The sequence below is a fragment of the Zalophus californianus genome, chromosome 4 (assembly GCF_009762305.2).
Source record: "Zalophus californianus isolate mZalCal1 chromosome 4, mZalCal1.pri.v2, whole genome shotgun sequence".
NCBI lineage: Eukaryota > Metazoa > Chordata > Mammalia > Carnivora > Otariidae > Zalophus > Zalophus californianus.
In genome coordinates this window covers 91,734,771-91,752,333 of record NC_045598.1, presented here as the reverse complement: position 1 = coordinate 91,752,333, position 17,563 = coordinate 91,734,771, and the positions used below count along the sequence as shown (strand labels likewise).

General features: G+C 40.2%; 1 protein-coding gene across 8 annotated transcripts in view; it reads left to right on the top strand.

Moving 5' to 3' along the window:
* Positions 1-1,529: 1,529 nt before the first annotated feature.
* WDR47 (WD repeat domain 47) overlaps positions 1,530-17,563 on the top strand; it is a 59,177-nt gene continuing 43,143 nt past the window's right edge. For 3 of the 8 annotated variants that reach the window (XM_027624103.2, XM_027624053.1, XM_027624045.2), the window contains exon 1: positions 1,530-1,777. The gene's annotated coding sequence lies outside the window, so the exon portion shown is untranslated. The remainder of the gene's footprint in view (positions 1,778-17,563) is intronic. The other 5 variants (XM_027624080.1, XM_027624071.1, XM_027624098.1 and 2 more) reach the window with 3 other exon arrangements.

Genomic DNA, 17,563 nt, shown 5'->3' with positions numbered 1-17,563 from the left:
TTTATTCATGAGAGACAGAGAGAGAGAGAGAGAGAGAGAGAGGCAGAGGGAGAAGCAGGCTCCCAAGGAGCAGGGAGCCTGATGCGGGACTCGATCCCAGGACCCCGGGATCATGACCCGAGCCGAAGGCAGACGCTTAACCATCTGAGCCACCCAGGCGCCCCTGGTATTTTTTTTTTAAAGATTTATTTATTTATTTGAGAGAGCGAGAATGAGTACATGAGAGGGGGGAGGGTTAGAAGGAGAAGCAGGCTCCCGGCTGAGCAGGGAGCCCGATGCGGGACTTGATCCAGGGACTCCAGGATCATGACCTGAGCTGAAGGCAGTCGCCCACCAACTGAGCCACCCAGGCGCCCGCAACTGGTATTGTTTGAGAATCAAGATCAAGAAGCAGATTCTCAGATGAACTATACTGGCAAAGACTATACTGGCATTTCCTCGATATATCTGCCCACTTTTTCAATTTAAACATTCTGTAAAATTTGTCTTTTTTTTTAATACCAGAACCCTGGATAACATTAACTTGTGTTTATATGTATTTGCCGGTCACTTATCACTGAGAGAGTTCTTAATGAGGACTTTCTTCCAGAAGTTAATCAGGACTAGACAATAGAAGTTTTGCATAAACTGTTTTCCCTGAATTTGTAAATATTTTCCTTAGAACCCTCCCCTCACACTATCGCTTCTTTTATCCTGAATCAGATTACGTTCTGCCTGTTCGGAAATGTTTTTGATGTTTATTATTACCACTCTCTTTTACGTCCTTTCCCCCAGTTGGGAGTGGCATTTGGCCTTTATGAGGACGAGGCTCTTACAGGTTTGTATCACTTTATTCTTAGCTCTAATACATGGTTATACTCACTGAACGCTCATTTCAGCTCGGTGAAGCATCACGTTTATTTGTGGACTACTACTGCACTGGTGGGGTGGGAAAGTGAGATTCTGTTGTCTAGGAGCTTACAACTAAAAAGGGTAGTAAAAAAAACCTGTGGACCCGTTAAGTGTTAAGTAACTGGAAAATGCTCGGAGGCATATCAGCATCACAAAAGGAGAAATCAAGAATGGGACAAATAAGCTGCTGGAGTTTTCAGGGAGGAAGTGGGGCCTTGCAGAAGCAGAGAGAGACGGGGAGGAGACCAGATTTATTTAATTAGCCTTTATTAATAAATTGTCGGGGAGGAATATTGAGTCGATTCTAATGCGCAGATGACTTCTCGATTCCGAGGCCCCCTCTGCGCTATTTCGGGACGCAGGGTCACCGGCCAGCGACGGGTTGCGTCCCGGCTGCTGGTCCCTTACCCAATCGCCAGACCGGCTTTTCCTCCGAGTCCAACCGGTCCTTGGAGGGCAGGCCGGGAGCCCGTCCATCTAGGCGGGTCCCCACCTCTCGAAGCTTGGGCCCGCCCAGCCAACTCTCCCTTTGGCTCAGGCACCTGCCTGGTCGCCCCTCGGCGGGGTCCTGAGGCGCCTCGGAGAAGCGCGGTGATTGGCTGCGGCTCGCGGCTGGAGCTCGGCTCCGGCACCGCTTGACAACCGCAGTCGGCCAGGCTGAGCCGAGCGGTCCTTCGGGAGGGGTAGACGCGGGGAAGGACGGACTGACGGTCTGATGGATTGACGCGCGGGCGGCAGGAGGGAGGACCGACGCCAAGCACAGACACAGAACTCCGCCCTAGCGCTCCAGCACCAGCCCGGAGCCGGCCGTGTCGGGGCCCCGTCCGCCGGCCTCTCAGCCGCTTTCTCCTCAGCCGCTTCTCTGGACTCGTCCCGGAACCTTCAGGTGAGTGACTTCGGGAGGCGGAGGCGGGGTCGGCCGCGCCGCACCTCGGGTTGCCATGGTCACCGGTCGCCACCTGTCACCACCTGACGGGGCTCCGACCCAGGCAGCTCTTGGCCCCTCGGGCGGCGTTTGCGGCCCGGGAGAAGGGTCTCGGGCAGGCTTCGGTGCCGCCTGGGTGGGGACCGGGGTCGTGGGTGAGGCCCCGGCGCGGCCGGATGAGGACCTGGGAACTGCCTGCCCGCCCCTGTTCGGAGGCCGCCGCTCCTGAACCACACCTTCCCCTGTCTGCCAGCCGGGCTCTGGGGCAGAGCGACGCCCCTCGCCCTGGCGCTTGTCGGCCCCCGAGCGGGGAGCGAGCACAGGGTTGGTGTCCACCTCGCTCCTGCTGAGAGGCGGGTGGGGGGCTGGCCGCGCGGATTCTTCCTTCCTCGCCGCGCTGCCGAGCCCGTGCGAGAACTGAGGGGCGAGCTCGCGTCCCTGTCTGGGCACGCCTTGGCCGGGAGGAGGGGAGGAAGCTTCGGGGCTGAGAGCCGAGCCGCGGCGTGGGGCAGCTCCGCGGGGCCGGCTTGGCCTTATCTTACGTCAGTGGTCTGTGGGAGCAGCCTTTGGGGGTCTGGGCGGGGGCAGGGAGAGGGGTAGCGACTGGGTTTGGAACCGGGCTTTGCTGGGGCGGGGGAGCGCCTGCGTAGAAGACGCGGGAGGCTGTAGAACTCATAGGGATCAGCCGGTCCGGTGTATTGGGGAGAAAGAGATTGGGGCTCAAGCCCTGGGGCATGGCCTTGGGCAAAAGGGGCGAGTAGGCAGGGGCAGCATTTGACCAGCATTTGATTTTTTTTCTTCTCTATACCCAGACGTGCAGTCAGTAACCACGCACGGTATCTGAGCGGAGCGTTTTTGGCAACTTGGTTCTCTGCATAATGAAAGGAGAGGTCTTTGTTCCACCCAGATTCATAGGTTGTGATCTAACACTTATTTCCCTCCCTTTGTTGTAGACTTCATAGAATGCATCAAGAAGTTAATGGCACAGAAATTAACACGTAGGCTTTAAATATGCTACAAATCTTTTTTTCACAGTAAATCCATGTAGAATTTTATTTTTTTTGTCTCCAGTATTGGCATGAGTTAACATTGAATTTTTACTAGCAAGGAGAAACGCCTAAGAACCCATTTTCCTTTATATGGCATATTCTAGAGGTCTTATTTAGGAGGAAGATGTAATGAACAATTTTACCTTAGGTTTTAGGGAGTAGATTGCTTCCACACGGGAAAGAAAAATTATACAGTGAGGGAAACGACAAGCACTTAAACCATTAACTGTATATTGTCAGGTAAAAAAAAAAAACAACACTCGAACTTGATGTCATTATAAATACGTAATTTTTTGTGAAGGGATTTTAACATGTTTATCTCTCCCTCCAACTTCCCAATTCTTTTCTCTCTCTTTTAAAGCCAGTATTAGGAATATATCATAAGAGAATATATCATAACTGTTATCCTAACTTAGGATAGTTACACAATTGTGTTCAGCCTCTTTTTCTGTTTGTGAATTTGAGTTTATCAGTTACTGGACAGCATGTGATATGGTTGTTATATATATACATACACTGCAGTTTGAGAAACACTTCAAAATCAGTATGAAAAGATGCAGTTTTCCTTAGTAGATCAGTAAGCTGGAAATCAGATTGCCTGGATTTAAGTTTCATTTTGCTATTGATTACAATATACTTTGCTATTGATTACATTACTACTTATCCTACTGTTGAGTCTAATATCTAATCTGTAAAATGGTAATAATACCTACTATTATTTTAGTCTGGAATGGGCTCTTAAGTTAAACAAAATAATCTATTTGAAAGCACTTTGGAAAAAATTTAAGGCATCTGTTTATTACCTTTTAATAGAGTGGAGCATTGGCAAGGATAATTAAAATCCTCTGCATGATCTACTTAGCATTTTGAGGTCCAGGACCTTATTTCTTAGAATGGCCTTACAGGGCTCACAGAACTATTAAGGTGCATCCTAATGATGGAAGTTCTTTATTATCGTGGTGACATGAAAAAAGGGTGTTTCCTTCCATATGTGTGCAAGGATTGCTTTCCTGCTTTCAGTAAGATGTTCTCAAATTTAGAAAAGGCTATGGATACTCCGACTTGAGTTTCATTTGGCATTAAGAAATCCTCAGTGTGGGGGTGCCTGGGTGGCTCAGTCGGTCAAGCGGCTGCCTTCCTTCCACTCATGTCATGACCTCAGGGTCCTGGGATCGAGCCCTGCATCCCATCCCATCTGGCTCCCTGCTCAGCGGGGAGTCTGCTTCTCAACCTCTGCCTCTCCCCCGCTTGTGCTCTCTCTTTCTCTGTCAAATAAATAAATAAAATCTTAAAAAAAAATCCTCAGTGTGGATTATTGCTTCTTGAATAATCAAATAGTTTATCCCCTTTTATCTATGCTTTTCAAATAGTATTTGTACTGTTAGAGATAAGCTGCAGTGTGCCAAGAGAGAAATCTGTGGTCATATAACATGGCACTCACTTAAGGAGTGGTTATCAATTTCATTTGAAAACTTGAATAAAAAATACTGTTTTTATATTAGAGCACCAAACGATGACATGGCGAATGTAATCACACTAATTTCTAAGGTAAAATTCAAAGACTTCAAAGAAATTTCATGCTTAAGGGCTCCTGGGGACATGTTCAGTTTTTTCTGCTCTTATAGAGAAAAATTTAAGAAGCATTGCCTTAGACTCACTCAGCTAATGAGTGGCAAATCACTACGTAGCACAGGAAATAAGTTGAATTCCAATTTCTAAAACTTTGACATTAGACTCATTATCCTGATTACCTCCTCTTGTTTTCCTCCCTGTAAATGTCAGATAGCGGAAAGTTCAAAGGGTTTTAGTCCTATAGACCCTGTCACACCTTTCTTGCTTCTGCACTTTTTGGTGTGTGACCTTAGACAAGTACCTAAAATCTCTGAGCATTAGTGTAATCATCTGTGAAATGAAATTATAGAGTTGTAGGAATTTTATAAATACTGTATAGGAGTATTAAAGGGCCTGGCATAGTAAATGCACAATAAATGTTAGTACCTTTTCCTTTACTGTTTCTGCATGTTAGGATATTAACAATCCCTCAGACTCATTCTGCATATTAGGATATTAACAATCCCTCAAACCCATTATTCCTCTGAATTTCCATGGCATTTTATTTGTAATTCTTTTATGGTGTTCTTTATATTTTATGCATATTACCTTTATATAGAAGACTTGAATCCAGGTCTTCAGACTCCAAATGCAGTGCTGGCTCATGCCTAAGGATACTTTTTTTTCCATGTAATATTGAGACCTTTACATTGAATAGCCAAAGCTTATATATTTCAACTGATTTTTCTTCCTTTTTGTTTTGAGTTTGTTTCTGTTTGGGTGAAAAGCTATCCTTACAAAATGCCACGCACTCCCTTATAAACCTTTCTTTTGCCATAGTAACTCAGCCATTGTATCTCTGGGATGCAGCATGGTGCTAGCACAGAGTAGATACTCAAATACATATTTTTAAGTTTTTATTTGTGGAGGGGAGGGCAGCAGGAGAGGTAGAGAAAGAATCGCAAGCAGGCTCCACGCTGGGCACCAAGCTCTATCTCACAACCCTGAGATCATGAGCTGAAATCAAGGGTTGAACGCTTAACCAGCTGAACCACCAAAGCGCCCTAATACTCAAATATTTTTAAACAAATACTTGAAACAAACATTACTACAAGTAGGAGTCTCTTCATGTGGCATCCTCAACATAATTGATTTAATCAAGCTTCCCAGTATTTTAAGATTATACCTAGAATATTTTAAAACAATATATTTAAACTTTTTCAAAGAAAATTTTTATATTTTATCCACAGCATGGTAGCTCTCCCTTAGCATGTTATTAGCCCCCCTTTTGACATACTGCTTTTACCATGGGTATGAACTCTGAAGGGAAGAAATTTATATTTATTAAGCCCTATTCACATGCTTGCCATTCTGCTTGGACCTTTATCTTGTTTTACAAATCAACACCCTATTTTATAGAGAAACAGTTCTACATGAAAAAGGATATAAACATTTTATACTATTTGATATATTTTATTCAAATAATGATTTCTATGAAATGAACAGATTTCTATGGCTAAGTATCATGTTTTGTGATTTTTGTTGATGTGTTGAAAAAGAAAATGGAATACTATTTGAGAAAACTTAATAGAACTGAACTAAAATTGGAGCCCTAATGTCCATTTTTGGTTTAGCCTTTTTTTTTTTAAATGTTATTTTGAAAGCCTGGAAATTGAGTTGGGTTTGTTTTCTTTCCAACTTTAAGAGAAGCTTTAGAAATGAAATTCTGGGAAGTGCAAAAACAGTGTCTGATGAATAGATGATAATGTAAAGCAACTTTAGGTTTTGGGGTGTGTTTATTGTATAGTGCCCATATCATGGGAAGTGTTAATTTCAGTATATACAGTTACTGGACCTGACCATACCTGGAGTATTCTATTTTGGATGTTTTAAGAGGGAGATTAACACATGTTCAGAGGAGAAGGACTAGAATAGTAGGGGATCTGTAAGTTGTGTGAAGAATGGTTGAAGCAAATAGGAATATAAACATGATTATTGTCAGAGTCAAATGTGTGAAAGTTTTAAACATAACAAACTTGTTTCATGCTGACTCTGAAGACATAACTAGATAAAAATCACAAGAAAGTAGATTTCAATTCAGTATTAGGAAAGCAAAGTTTTGGGGTGCCTGGGTGGCTCAATGGGTTAAGCATCCAACTCTTGATTTCAGCTCAGATCATGATCTCTGGGTTGTGAAATCCAGCCCTGCATCGGGCTCTATAGTGGGCATGGAGCCGCTTTAAGATTCTCTTTCTCCCCCTGCCCCTCCCCCCTTTAAAAAAAAAAAAGAAAAAAATTTTTCTACTTGTGAAAAAATTATAGGAGTCCTGTATTACCTATTGCTGTGTAATAAATTACCTTTTCCAAAACATAGTGGCTTAAACAACAAATATTTACCTCACTGTTTCTGAGGGACAGGAATCTGGGCACAGCCCTGCTGAGTGCCTCTGATTTAAGGTCTCTCTTAAGGTTGCAGTCAAGCTGCAGCAAGTATCTCATCTGAAGATACAAATTGGGGATGATCTCCATCCAAACTCAATGACTTGGGCCACTGTTCCTGTGGGCTGTTGGACTGAGGGCTTTCATTTCTTGCTGGCAGTTGGGTGGTTCTTGGCCACTTGGATCTTTCCACAAGGTTGCTTCATGACATGGCAGCTGGCTTCGCCCAGAGTGAGCAGTCTGAGAGAAAGGGTACATGCCTAAACTCAGGACTCATGTTGAGTGACATCTCAACACTTTTGCTATGCTTTTGTGTAGAAGTGAGTCCCTAAATCCAGCCCATATTCAAGGGCCAGTCAGTACAAAAGGTTGTAAACGCTAGTAGGCTTATTGGTGGACCATTTAGAGACTGCCTTTCACAGGTGCCTTGTGTGGGGGGCGTATAAAATTTGTTCTGTCATTAAGGGGCATTTATGAATAGGTTGGTAGACCATCTGTTAGAGGTAAGTATTTGGGTATTCTGTACTAAATAGGAGAGTGGACTAATGTACCTTCCAACTCAATTCTGTGATAAATATATAAAAGCTAAGGGGAAAGCTAAGGATAGAAAACTTTAATAGGTAATTATATAGTATATATTCTATTGCACTTAATTCAGTAGTTCATGCTCGTATAATTTTGGCTTTTTTGGTACATTTTCAAGTTTTTGTGACTCTTGGTTTGGTGCATTTCCTTGTATGTTTCTGAATGTTGACCAACTGACTTAAAGCCATTTTTTATATAGTTCAATTTTTGAAATATGTGCAAATACCTTAAGTTCTGCTTTTTGCCTTTGAAAATAATAAAGTATGTGTGGGAATAAAACAACATGAAGGACATTTTTAATCTATTTTACAAAGCACACTTTTTTTTTTACCTTGGTTGTAGGTGTGATAGAAAACTATACTGTAGGTCTCATTATATAATAAAAGGTGAAATTGTGTTCTTAGATAAAACATCTTTTTTATCATAAATAAAGTAAAACACACGCAAAAATAAGGAATATTGTATGAAATTATGAGTATTTTACTTTGACCGTTGATATAGCATTAATTTGTGCTTAGAGTTTAGAATTAATTTTTATTACAAATATTAAGATTATAGACTTTCTACATTTCTTATTTACATATTTATGGGTTGAAACTCTGCTTATATACATTTGAATTTTCATCATGAACTGCTGTGATGATTTAAGGAATAAAAATATTTAAAAAAATCCTTTGATTCTGGGCACCTAGGTCGCTCAGTCGGTTAAACGTATGCCTTCAGCTCAGGTCGTGATCCTGGGATTGAGCCCCACATCGGGCTCCCTGCTGGTCGGGGAGCCTACTTCTCCCTACCCCGCCCCCCCACCCCGTCCCCTCCCCCCCCCCCGCCCCACGCGTCTCTCTCTCTCTCTCTCTCTCTCAAAGAAATAAACAATTCATCTACATTGTAACATTTGACAACTTCCTTTCCTTTAAAAAAAAAAAATCCTTGGGGCGCCTGGGTGGCTCAGTCGTTAAAGCGTCTGCCTTCGGCTCAGGTCATGGTCCCAGAATCCTGGGATCGAGCCCCGCCTCGGGCTCCCTGCTCGGCGGGAAGCCTGCTTCTCCCTCTCCCACTCCCCCTGCTTGTGTTCCCTCTCTCGCTGTGTCTCTCTCTGTCAAATAAATAAATAAAATCTTAACAAAAAAAAATTTGACAGAGACAGCGAGAGAGGGAACACAAGCAGGGGGAGTGGGAGAGGGAGAAGCAGGCTTCCCGCCGAGCAGGGAGCCCGAGGCGGGGCTCGATGCTGGACTCGATCCTAGGAGCCTGGAATCATGACCTGAGCCAAACGCAGACGCCTAACGACTGAGCCACCCAGGCGCCCCAACACCTAAAGCTTTTGACTAAAAGACCTGGAGTTCTTAGCTCTGCCTAATGTCAAATAGTTGTATAACAAGTGGTGGCACTGTTGCTCACTAGTAAGTGGCATTCCCATTTTGAATTGTTTTAAAGAATGGACTTGTTTTGGTCTGTCCATACTTACCTGCCAGGTTTCTCTTGAGATCAGTGACACAGTCTGAATTTTCTGACTGGAAGCTGTTCAGTGTGAGACCAGAGAACACAGCAGAGGTCTGATAGGTCTTAAAGAGATCTGCTGAACCATGTTTTAAGCAAGTGAGCTATAAGTATATTATTTAAGAATAAAAATTCTCTACACATTTTGTTTTTCAATCTGAAATTCTTACTGCCTTAGGGGTGCCTGGGTGGTTCAGCCGGTTAAGCATTCAACTCTTGATTTTGGCTCAGCTCATGATCTCAGGGTTGTGAGATCAAGCCCTGCTGAGTATGGAGCCTGCTCAAGATTCTCTCTATATGAATTGTCTCCCCTTTGTTTTGCTACCCTGTTAAATAGGTGTCCTCTGGTACTTTTTATTTTTACTTATTTATTTATTTATTTTTCACAGATTTTGTTTATTTGTCAGAGAGAGAGAGAGCACCAGCCAGGGGGAGAGGCAGGCAGAGGGAGAAACAGGCTTCAATCCCCCTGGGATCATGATCTGGGGGATCATGACCTGAGCGGAAGGCAGATGCTTAAGCAACTGAGCCACCCAGGTGTCCCACCCTCTGGTACTTTTTAAAGATTTCCTGATGGGTGTCGACATGGATGTTGATACCAGGATGTATGTCCTGACACACTTCTGAAAGAAGTATTTAGCTGCTTGTGAAATACATGTTTAGTCTTAATGTAACTACTGGGTTAATTTTTTTAGTTTATTTAATCTCTACACCCAATGTAGATGTGGGACTTGAACTCACAACCCTGAGATCAAGGGTTGCATGCTCTTCTGACTCAGCCCTCAGGCGCCCCAGATACTGGGTTAATTTCTTAAACTTAAAAAACCAAGTGTCTTCATCTGTAAAATAGGAATGAAACTGCCTATCTCATAAGATTGCTATAAGGATCACTTAAACAATACAAGTAAAGATCTTAGAATAGTACCCAATAGTTTTTGCATTGTAAACATAGCAGGTAATCTTATCTTTGGGATTCTATTCTAGTTGGTACGTTGATATAGAAGAGAACCTTTCAGATCTAATCCTGTAATTTTTCAGTTTTTTTATTTTTAAAATTAAAAAATTGTATTCATACAAGAAATATGTGTATAAACGTACAAGTAATATGTGAATGTTTGTAAACCATTTCTGATAATACAAATGATAAACAGTAAAGCAGTCTCCCTTCAACCCCCTTCTCTTCCTAGTTTTATGCCTTGCATCCAATTCCTTATCTTCAGGGGTAACCATTCTTAACAGTTAGATATGTATCCCACTAGACCTTTCTTTGTTATTTATCTAGACACGCATATCATATCTTCCCTTTAAAAAAAATTAAGTGGACCTATTTATATTTATCCATTCAGCAGATATTTATTGGTAGCTATATTCTGTGAAGTGCCTTTGTATTGCGAGGATCTATTCATATTCTATATTAATGAATTTACCATAATTTAACAATTCTCTTGATGAGAGCTCAGTTCATTTCTAATTTTTCTCTATTACAAGCAGATCTTAAGGAACATCATTTTATGTGTACCTTTGTGTATATTTGCAAGTACTTTTTAAGGATAGGTTTCTAGAAGTAGAATTAGAATTGGTAAGTCAGTATAAATATTTAAAATTTTCATAGATAAAAATTTCATGCTGTCAGATTCTCTTTCAAACAGTTGGTCCCAATTAACATCCTTTTTTTTTTTTTTTAGATTTCATTTATTTGAGAGAGAGACAGCACGAGGGGGGTGAGGGGCAGAGGGAGAAGCAGACTCCCCCCTGAGCAGGGTATCCGATGTGGGGCTTGATCTCAGGACTCCGGGATCATGACCCCAGCTAAGGGCAGATGCTTAACTGACTGAGCCACCTAGGTGCCCCCAAATTTACATTCTTAACACATTATGTGAAAGGGCATTTACTCACACTCTTGCCAGCACTAGATATCAGGTCTTTTTTGCAAAACTAGTAGGCCATAAATGGTATCTTATTTTAATATCACTAGTGACATTGAACATCTTTTCATAAATTTATTGGTCTTTTATAGTTCTGTGAATTGTCTCTTTATAGTCTTTGCTCATTGTTCAACTGGAATTTTGGGGGGTATTGATTTGAAGATGCTATTTATATGTTCTCAGTGGTAATCATTTAACTGTTTATGTGTATTATGTTTATTTTGTCCTTTGTCTTTTTTTTTTTTTTAAGATTTATTTATTTACTTGAGGCAGGGGGCAGAGGGAGAGAGAGAACCTCAAGCAGACTCCCTACTGCATGTGGAGCCTGCCAGAAGGAATCAATCCCAAAACCCTGAGACCATGACCTGAGCCTAAGACCTGAGCTGAAACCAAGAGCTTAGCTGACTGAGCCACCAAGGCGCCCCTTTCCTGTGTCTTTTAACTTGTTTATGGCAACTTCTATTAGAAACGGAAGGTTTATAGTTTACATTTTTAGTGCCAAATTTGACAATTTTTTTCCCTTACATTTTCTGGGTTATGGGACTTTTTTTTTTTTTTTAAGATTTTATTCATTTGAGAGAGAGAGGGAGCATGGGCAGGGGGAGGGACAGAGTAAGAGGGAGAAGCAGAATCCCTGCTGAGCACGGAGCCCTATGTGGGACTCCATTCCAGGACGCTAAGATCATGACCTGAACCAAAGTCAGACGCTTAACCAACTGAGCCACCCAGGCACCCCTGGGTTATGGGACTTAATTACATAGTCTGAGTCAAAAATAGTTTCGCTTATCTTGTAAATTTTTAGTTCTTCAGCAATTAAATATGCTTTTAAAGTTTTTGTGGGTTTGAATATGGAAAGAACACAATTACTTTAATCTCATAAAGAAAGATTGAAATAATATTTGAATCAGATCTGAGAAGAGGTCTTGTGTTATAAAAAAAACTACAAATCATTCTCAAATATTACTTCTTTATGTATATAATGAATACATTATATTCATTATATTACTAATTCCTTCTAGTGACTTGCGATTAGAATTTTCAAGTAATTTGCAATGGGAAATTAATTATTTACATTTCATATTATTTTTAAATTTTTTGAATAGGTAATATTTGTACATGGTACAGAATTCAAAAGGTATAGAAGGGTATATCCTGGAAAGTCTTCTTCCCATTCCTATTTTAATTATCCAGTTTTCCTTTGAGACAATCATTTTTGTCAATTTTTTGTCTTTTTTTTCCCAAAAGATATTTTATGCATATACACAACATTTAGTTTATGTTAATTGAATTCTTTTCCTTTTATAGCTATATTAAGCTGTACCTGCTTTAAAGATAATTTGTTCTTCAGGCCAAAATTATTCACAGTTCCAGAAGGTAAATTAGAATAATTGATGAATGAAGAACAGCTGTTAACAGTAAGAAGGGACACATGCTACATCCATGTCACAAACCTTAGCTAATTAGCAGACATGACAGAGTTTTGCAGTTAGAAGGACTTTTCTTTTGTTTGCTTATATGATTTAAAACAAATCTATTTTCTTTCCTCTTATTAAACTGACCTTATAAATTAGAGATTTCTAATTATCCTAGACTTTTTCCCCACTAAGAATTTATGTATACTTGCTGTTATTGAAATGTGACTTACAGCAAATTATAAAACCTGAAAGGAAATCATAGAAATTACCCAAATTAACCCTCTTGTTTTATGTATGAAGAAATTGAAGCCTGTAGAGATTAAGTGACTTGCAACATCCCATTTATAATTCCAAAGGCCAGACATTTACAGTTAACAAATTTTTAGAATGCTATTATGTTATTAAAAAGATAGATAGCAAATTTATTTCTCCATTTTTTTAAAAGATTTTTATTTATTTGAGAGAGAGAGCATGAGTGGGGGGGAGGAGCAGAGGGAGAGGGAAAAGCAAACTCCCCGCTGAGCAGGAAGCCCAACCTACCAGGGCTCCATCTCAGGACCCTGAGATCATGACCTGAGCAAGGGCAGATGCTCAACCCACTGCCACCCAGGCACGCCCATTTCTCCATTTTTTTAAAGGAAAAGGTGCAGTAGTCTTTTTTTTTTTTTTTTTAAGATTTTATTTATTTGACAGAGAGAGACACAGCGAGAGAGGGAACACAAGCAGGGGGAGTGGGAGAGGGAGAAGCAGGCTTCCCGCGGAGCAGGGAGCCCAATGCGGGGCTCGATCCCAGGACCCTGGGATCATGACCTGAGCCAAAGGCAGACGCTTAACGACTGAGCCACCCAGGCACCCCAAAGGTGCAGTAGTCTTATTCCCAGTTTGGTATTATATTAAAAGGCTTCATAGTACTTCATTTCCTTATCTGCATTTTTGCTTGTAAACAGGAATGGTAAGGCAGTGTTATTCATTGTTAGGCACTCTGTAATACTTGGAAGATTAAAGAGAGTCATTTTTATTGTGTGGGATGGAGTTGGATGGAGATCAATGGAGCCTTTCGTAAGCGCTTTTCTTGACTATAAAATTTATAATGGCTGTACCTTGATTCCTTTAATCTCATACTTGTGAATCATTCTTAGCTTTGTGCATTTTTCTTCCTTCCTGATCTGTATTCTAAGTGAGTAAAGGAACACTTCAAATGTTTCTCATTGCAAAGGGACATTTAAATCATATCTATTTATATTTGATTAGAAAGTTACCACTGATCTTTTTTCATGACACTTTTTCCATATCCATGTATATAAATATATATAGAAGTCAATATATTTTTGTCAACATTATTTTTTTTTCTTCTTAACATTTTACCTTTAATCTTAGATTTTTAAAAAATAATTGTATTTTCTTACCACTTAATATATTCTTCTATGTTGTAACTACCTTCCAACTGGTGTCCAGATGTACTCATTATTAAAGAAAACTTATTTCCTTATTTCACCTAGTCCAGAGCTGGATATAAGCAAAACCTTATTTCTTAAGGGAAAATCCATAGAGATATTTTTGTGATTTTTTTAAATATGTAAATTTGTCATTTATTATGGAAATACTGAAACCTTTTGGTTTTTTCTTTTTTTCGTTTTGTTTTCTGTTTTCAGTAGAATACACTTTATTGTTGGCCCTACATAAATTCTGCTTTGTGAGTAATTGTTCACATGTACCATGGGGTGGTATGTCTACCTAAGATATTGTCAGAGCTGACTTTGGCTAAATAAAGGGCTAGAGCTTTATCCTTTTCTTTCTTTCTTTCTTAACTTTTTTTTTCTGTTATTTTTTTAAGATTTTATTTATTTATTTGAGGGGGGGAGGGGCAGAGGGAGAGGGAGAAGCAGACTCCCTGCTGAGCAGGGAATCCCATGAGATCAGGACCTGAGCCAAAACCAAAACCAAGAGTTGGACCCTCAATCCACTGAGCTACCCAGGCACCCCTCTATCCTTTTGAATGGCTTTTAGAATAGTAGGAAAGAAAATAATTTACTCTGTGCCTTTTTAGAGACATTTCGTTAATTTTTGCATCTTAAGTTAATTCAACTAACATTGAACTCTTAACATACTGTGCATCTCATTTTAAAAGATAATTTTAGTTGTTTCTAAGCTAGTTAACTCTGTTTTATATCTCCTCTGAGGATGGGGGATGAAGCATTTATTATTATTTTTTAGATTTTTATTTATTTCTCAGAGAGAGAGAGAGCACAAGCAGGGGGAGTGGTAGGCAGAGGGATAAGCAGGCTTCCTGCCAAGCAAGGAGCCCTGATGCGGGACTCAATCCCAGGACTCTGGGATCATGACCTGAGCTGAAGGCAGACGCTTAACTAACTGAGCCACCCAGGTGTCCCATGAAGCATTTATTATTGAATTCTACTCTTCTGAATTAGAGAAAAATGCTAGCTTTGTGGGGATTAATAGTTTGAGATTAAAGACGTATATGAATTCTGTTTTTATATGTTATCTTTAAAAAATTTATAATGTACTTAATTTATACATATATAAATTATATATATATGTATATATACATGTATAATAATTTATACATATTTATAATGTACTTAATTTTTAAATTATATAGCTAGGATTTTGGGAGCCTCTACAAATGTTTCAGTAACACAGGGTGGTCAGAAAAGAATAAGATACAGTCATCAAGCATATACCTATGTTTGTTTTAGTTTGTTTTTTAAAGATTTTATTTGAGAGAGAGCGCGAGTCGGGGAAGGGCAGAGGGTCAGGGACCAGCAGACTCACTGCTGAGAGGTGCACCGCTGACATGGGTCTGGATCCCAGGATCCTAGGACTCTGAGATCATGACCTGAGCTGAAGGCAGCCACTTACCTGGCTGAGCCACCCTGGTGCCTCTTTACCTGTGTTTTGTTTTATATCTAACAACAGTGAATTTTATAAGAATTAAAATTCTGGGTTGGGTGGTTAAAATACTATTTTGTTTATAAAGATTTTATTTATTTGACAGAGACACAGCAAGAGAGGGAACACAAGCAGGGGGAGTGGGAGAGGGAGAAACAGGGAGCCCAATGCGGGGCTCAATCCGAGGAACCTGGGATCGTGACCTGAGCTGGAAGGGAGATGCTTAATGACTGAGCCACCCAGGCACCTCAAAATACTATATTTTTCGGGGCGCCTGGGTGGCTCAGATGGTTAAGCATCTGCCTTCGGCTCAGGTCATGATCCCGGAGTCCTGGGATCGAGTCCCGCGTCGGGCTCCCTGCTCCTTGGGAGCTGGCTTCTCCCTCTGCTTCTCTCTCTCTCTCTCTCTGTCTGTCTCTCATGAATAAATAAATAAAATCTTTAAAAAAAATACTATATTTTTCTATTAGGAATTTCACAGTCTAGAATTAAAGCTTGTCTTTTAAAATCCCTGACCAATTCTGCGTTAATTAGGATACATTTTCTGTATCTATTCAAAATTTAAATGTAAAGTCAGTGTAAAATAGGTATTTATAAGAATGTATTTCTTCTCTTAGGCTTTAATAATCAGAAATGATGGCAGCATTAAACTTGTAGTTATGATTTAAAGTGGGGCTATTGCCATAGATTCATAGTAACTCCAGAGTTACTCCATATTTAGACTGAATATTTAATAAATGGAGGCCTATAAAATGTTCAGGATCATTGGGTATATTGAACAACATTAGAAAATTGCATCTCGGTTCTGCACTAGGTTGTATGGTTGGTACATAGTGATATAAGTGAAGTGCCCTCTAAGAACTTGCAGGGGGCAGTTATTTTTCTGATAATTAGTTAAAGCCATTCTTTTGCTAGTAAAAATTACATGAAGAATTAAGAAATTCTGAAATCACTCATCATTGTGCTTTAGGTGTAATCTCAGGGAGGCAGTTCTGAAATGTAATTAGAATTTAGTAGAAATATCATTAATTTTAGTGTATCCTCTTTTGAACAAAGTCTATGAACAGGAGGATGGTCAGCTCAGAAGAAAGCAAAGAGAAACCCAAAGCATGCGGAATAGGGCAGCAGTAGCTGCCCTGTTGAGAGAGAAATTGGTGATTTGTTTCTTGAGGCAGGCATATCCTTATTGTTAGAGATGGATGCAGATTAGCTTAGTCTGATGTCATTAAATATTTGAATCATATAATTATCTCCCCATGTTCTGTCCCTTGTTTACCCTACCACCTTCTCTACCTAGGAAAGAAAATGTACTCATCTGATAGGAGCATTCTAGTATGCTAGACATTTACACTTCTCATTATGAAGAAGTTGATTGACAAAATAATAAACAAATTGGAAACAACATGTTTGCATACATGTATGTGTTTGTTTCTGTGAGCTTCATTAAAGTTAGTTGGTCTTGTGAGAAAGATATGCTCATAGTCTGATCCGATGATGTGTTTTTGTAGCTAATCCCGTTAGCATGGTAGTCTTTTGTATTGCTCTGAGCCTTGGCATTTGAAATTACAATTTAGGCCCTTTAACTTGTGTGGCCTCATCTGTGAAATGATCTTCAGGATTCCTTCTAGTTCTAAATCTTTATGAATTCATAACCTCTGTGCTTAGTTGTATCACTGTACACTTAGAGGTAAAAGTTAGAAGAGATTGTAGAGAGTTGAAATATCTTTGTTTCATGTTTAGGTTGATAGTACCAATATGATTTAAAGTTGCACTTTTTAACCAGCCTTACTTTGTTTGGCTCCAAAGTACAAGGTTTAACATTTTACACGTTGCTGCTAGACTATAAGCTTCTTAAGGACAAGGCCAGTGTCTCCTAAGTATAGAACAGTGCCTATCACAGAGAAAAAGCAGTAAGTGCTTATTGAATGAGTGTATACTTAGAGCAAGGTATTTAGAACCTAGCTAAACATGGTTTGGTTATTTGTGACTTTTTAAAATATTCTTTATTATGGCAAATTTTAAAAATGTGTAAGAATAGACAGAATAATACTGTCTCAGTCCGTTTTGGTTGCTGGAACAGAATACCATAGACCGGGTGGCTTATAAATAGCAGAAATTTATTGCTCACAGCTTTGGAAGCTGGAAATCTAAGATCAGTATTAGCATGGTCAGGTTCTGATGAGGTCTCTCTCTCTCTGGTTGCAGACTGCTGTCTTCTCATTGCATCTTTACAAGGTGGAAGGGTTGAGCTAGCTTTCTGGGACTTCTTGAAGGACACTAATCCCACCAAGGCAGAGCCCTCATGATCTAATCACCTCCCAAAGGTTCCACATCCTAATAACATCAATTTGGAGATTAGGATTTCAACAGTTT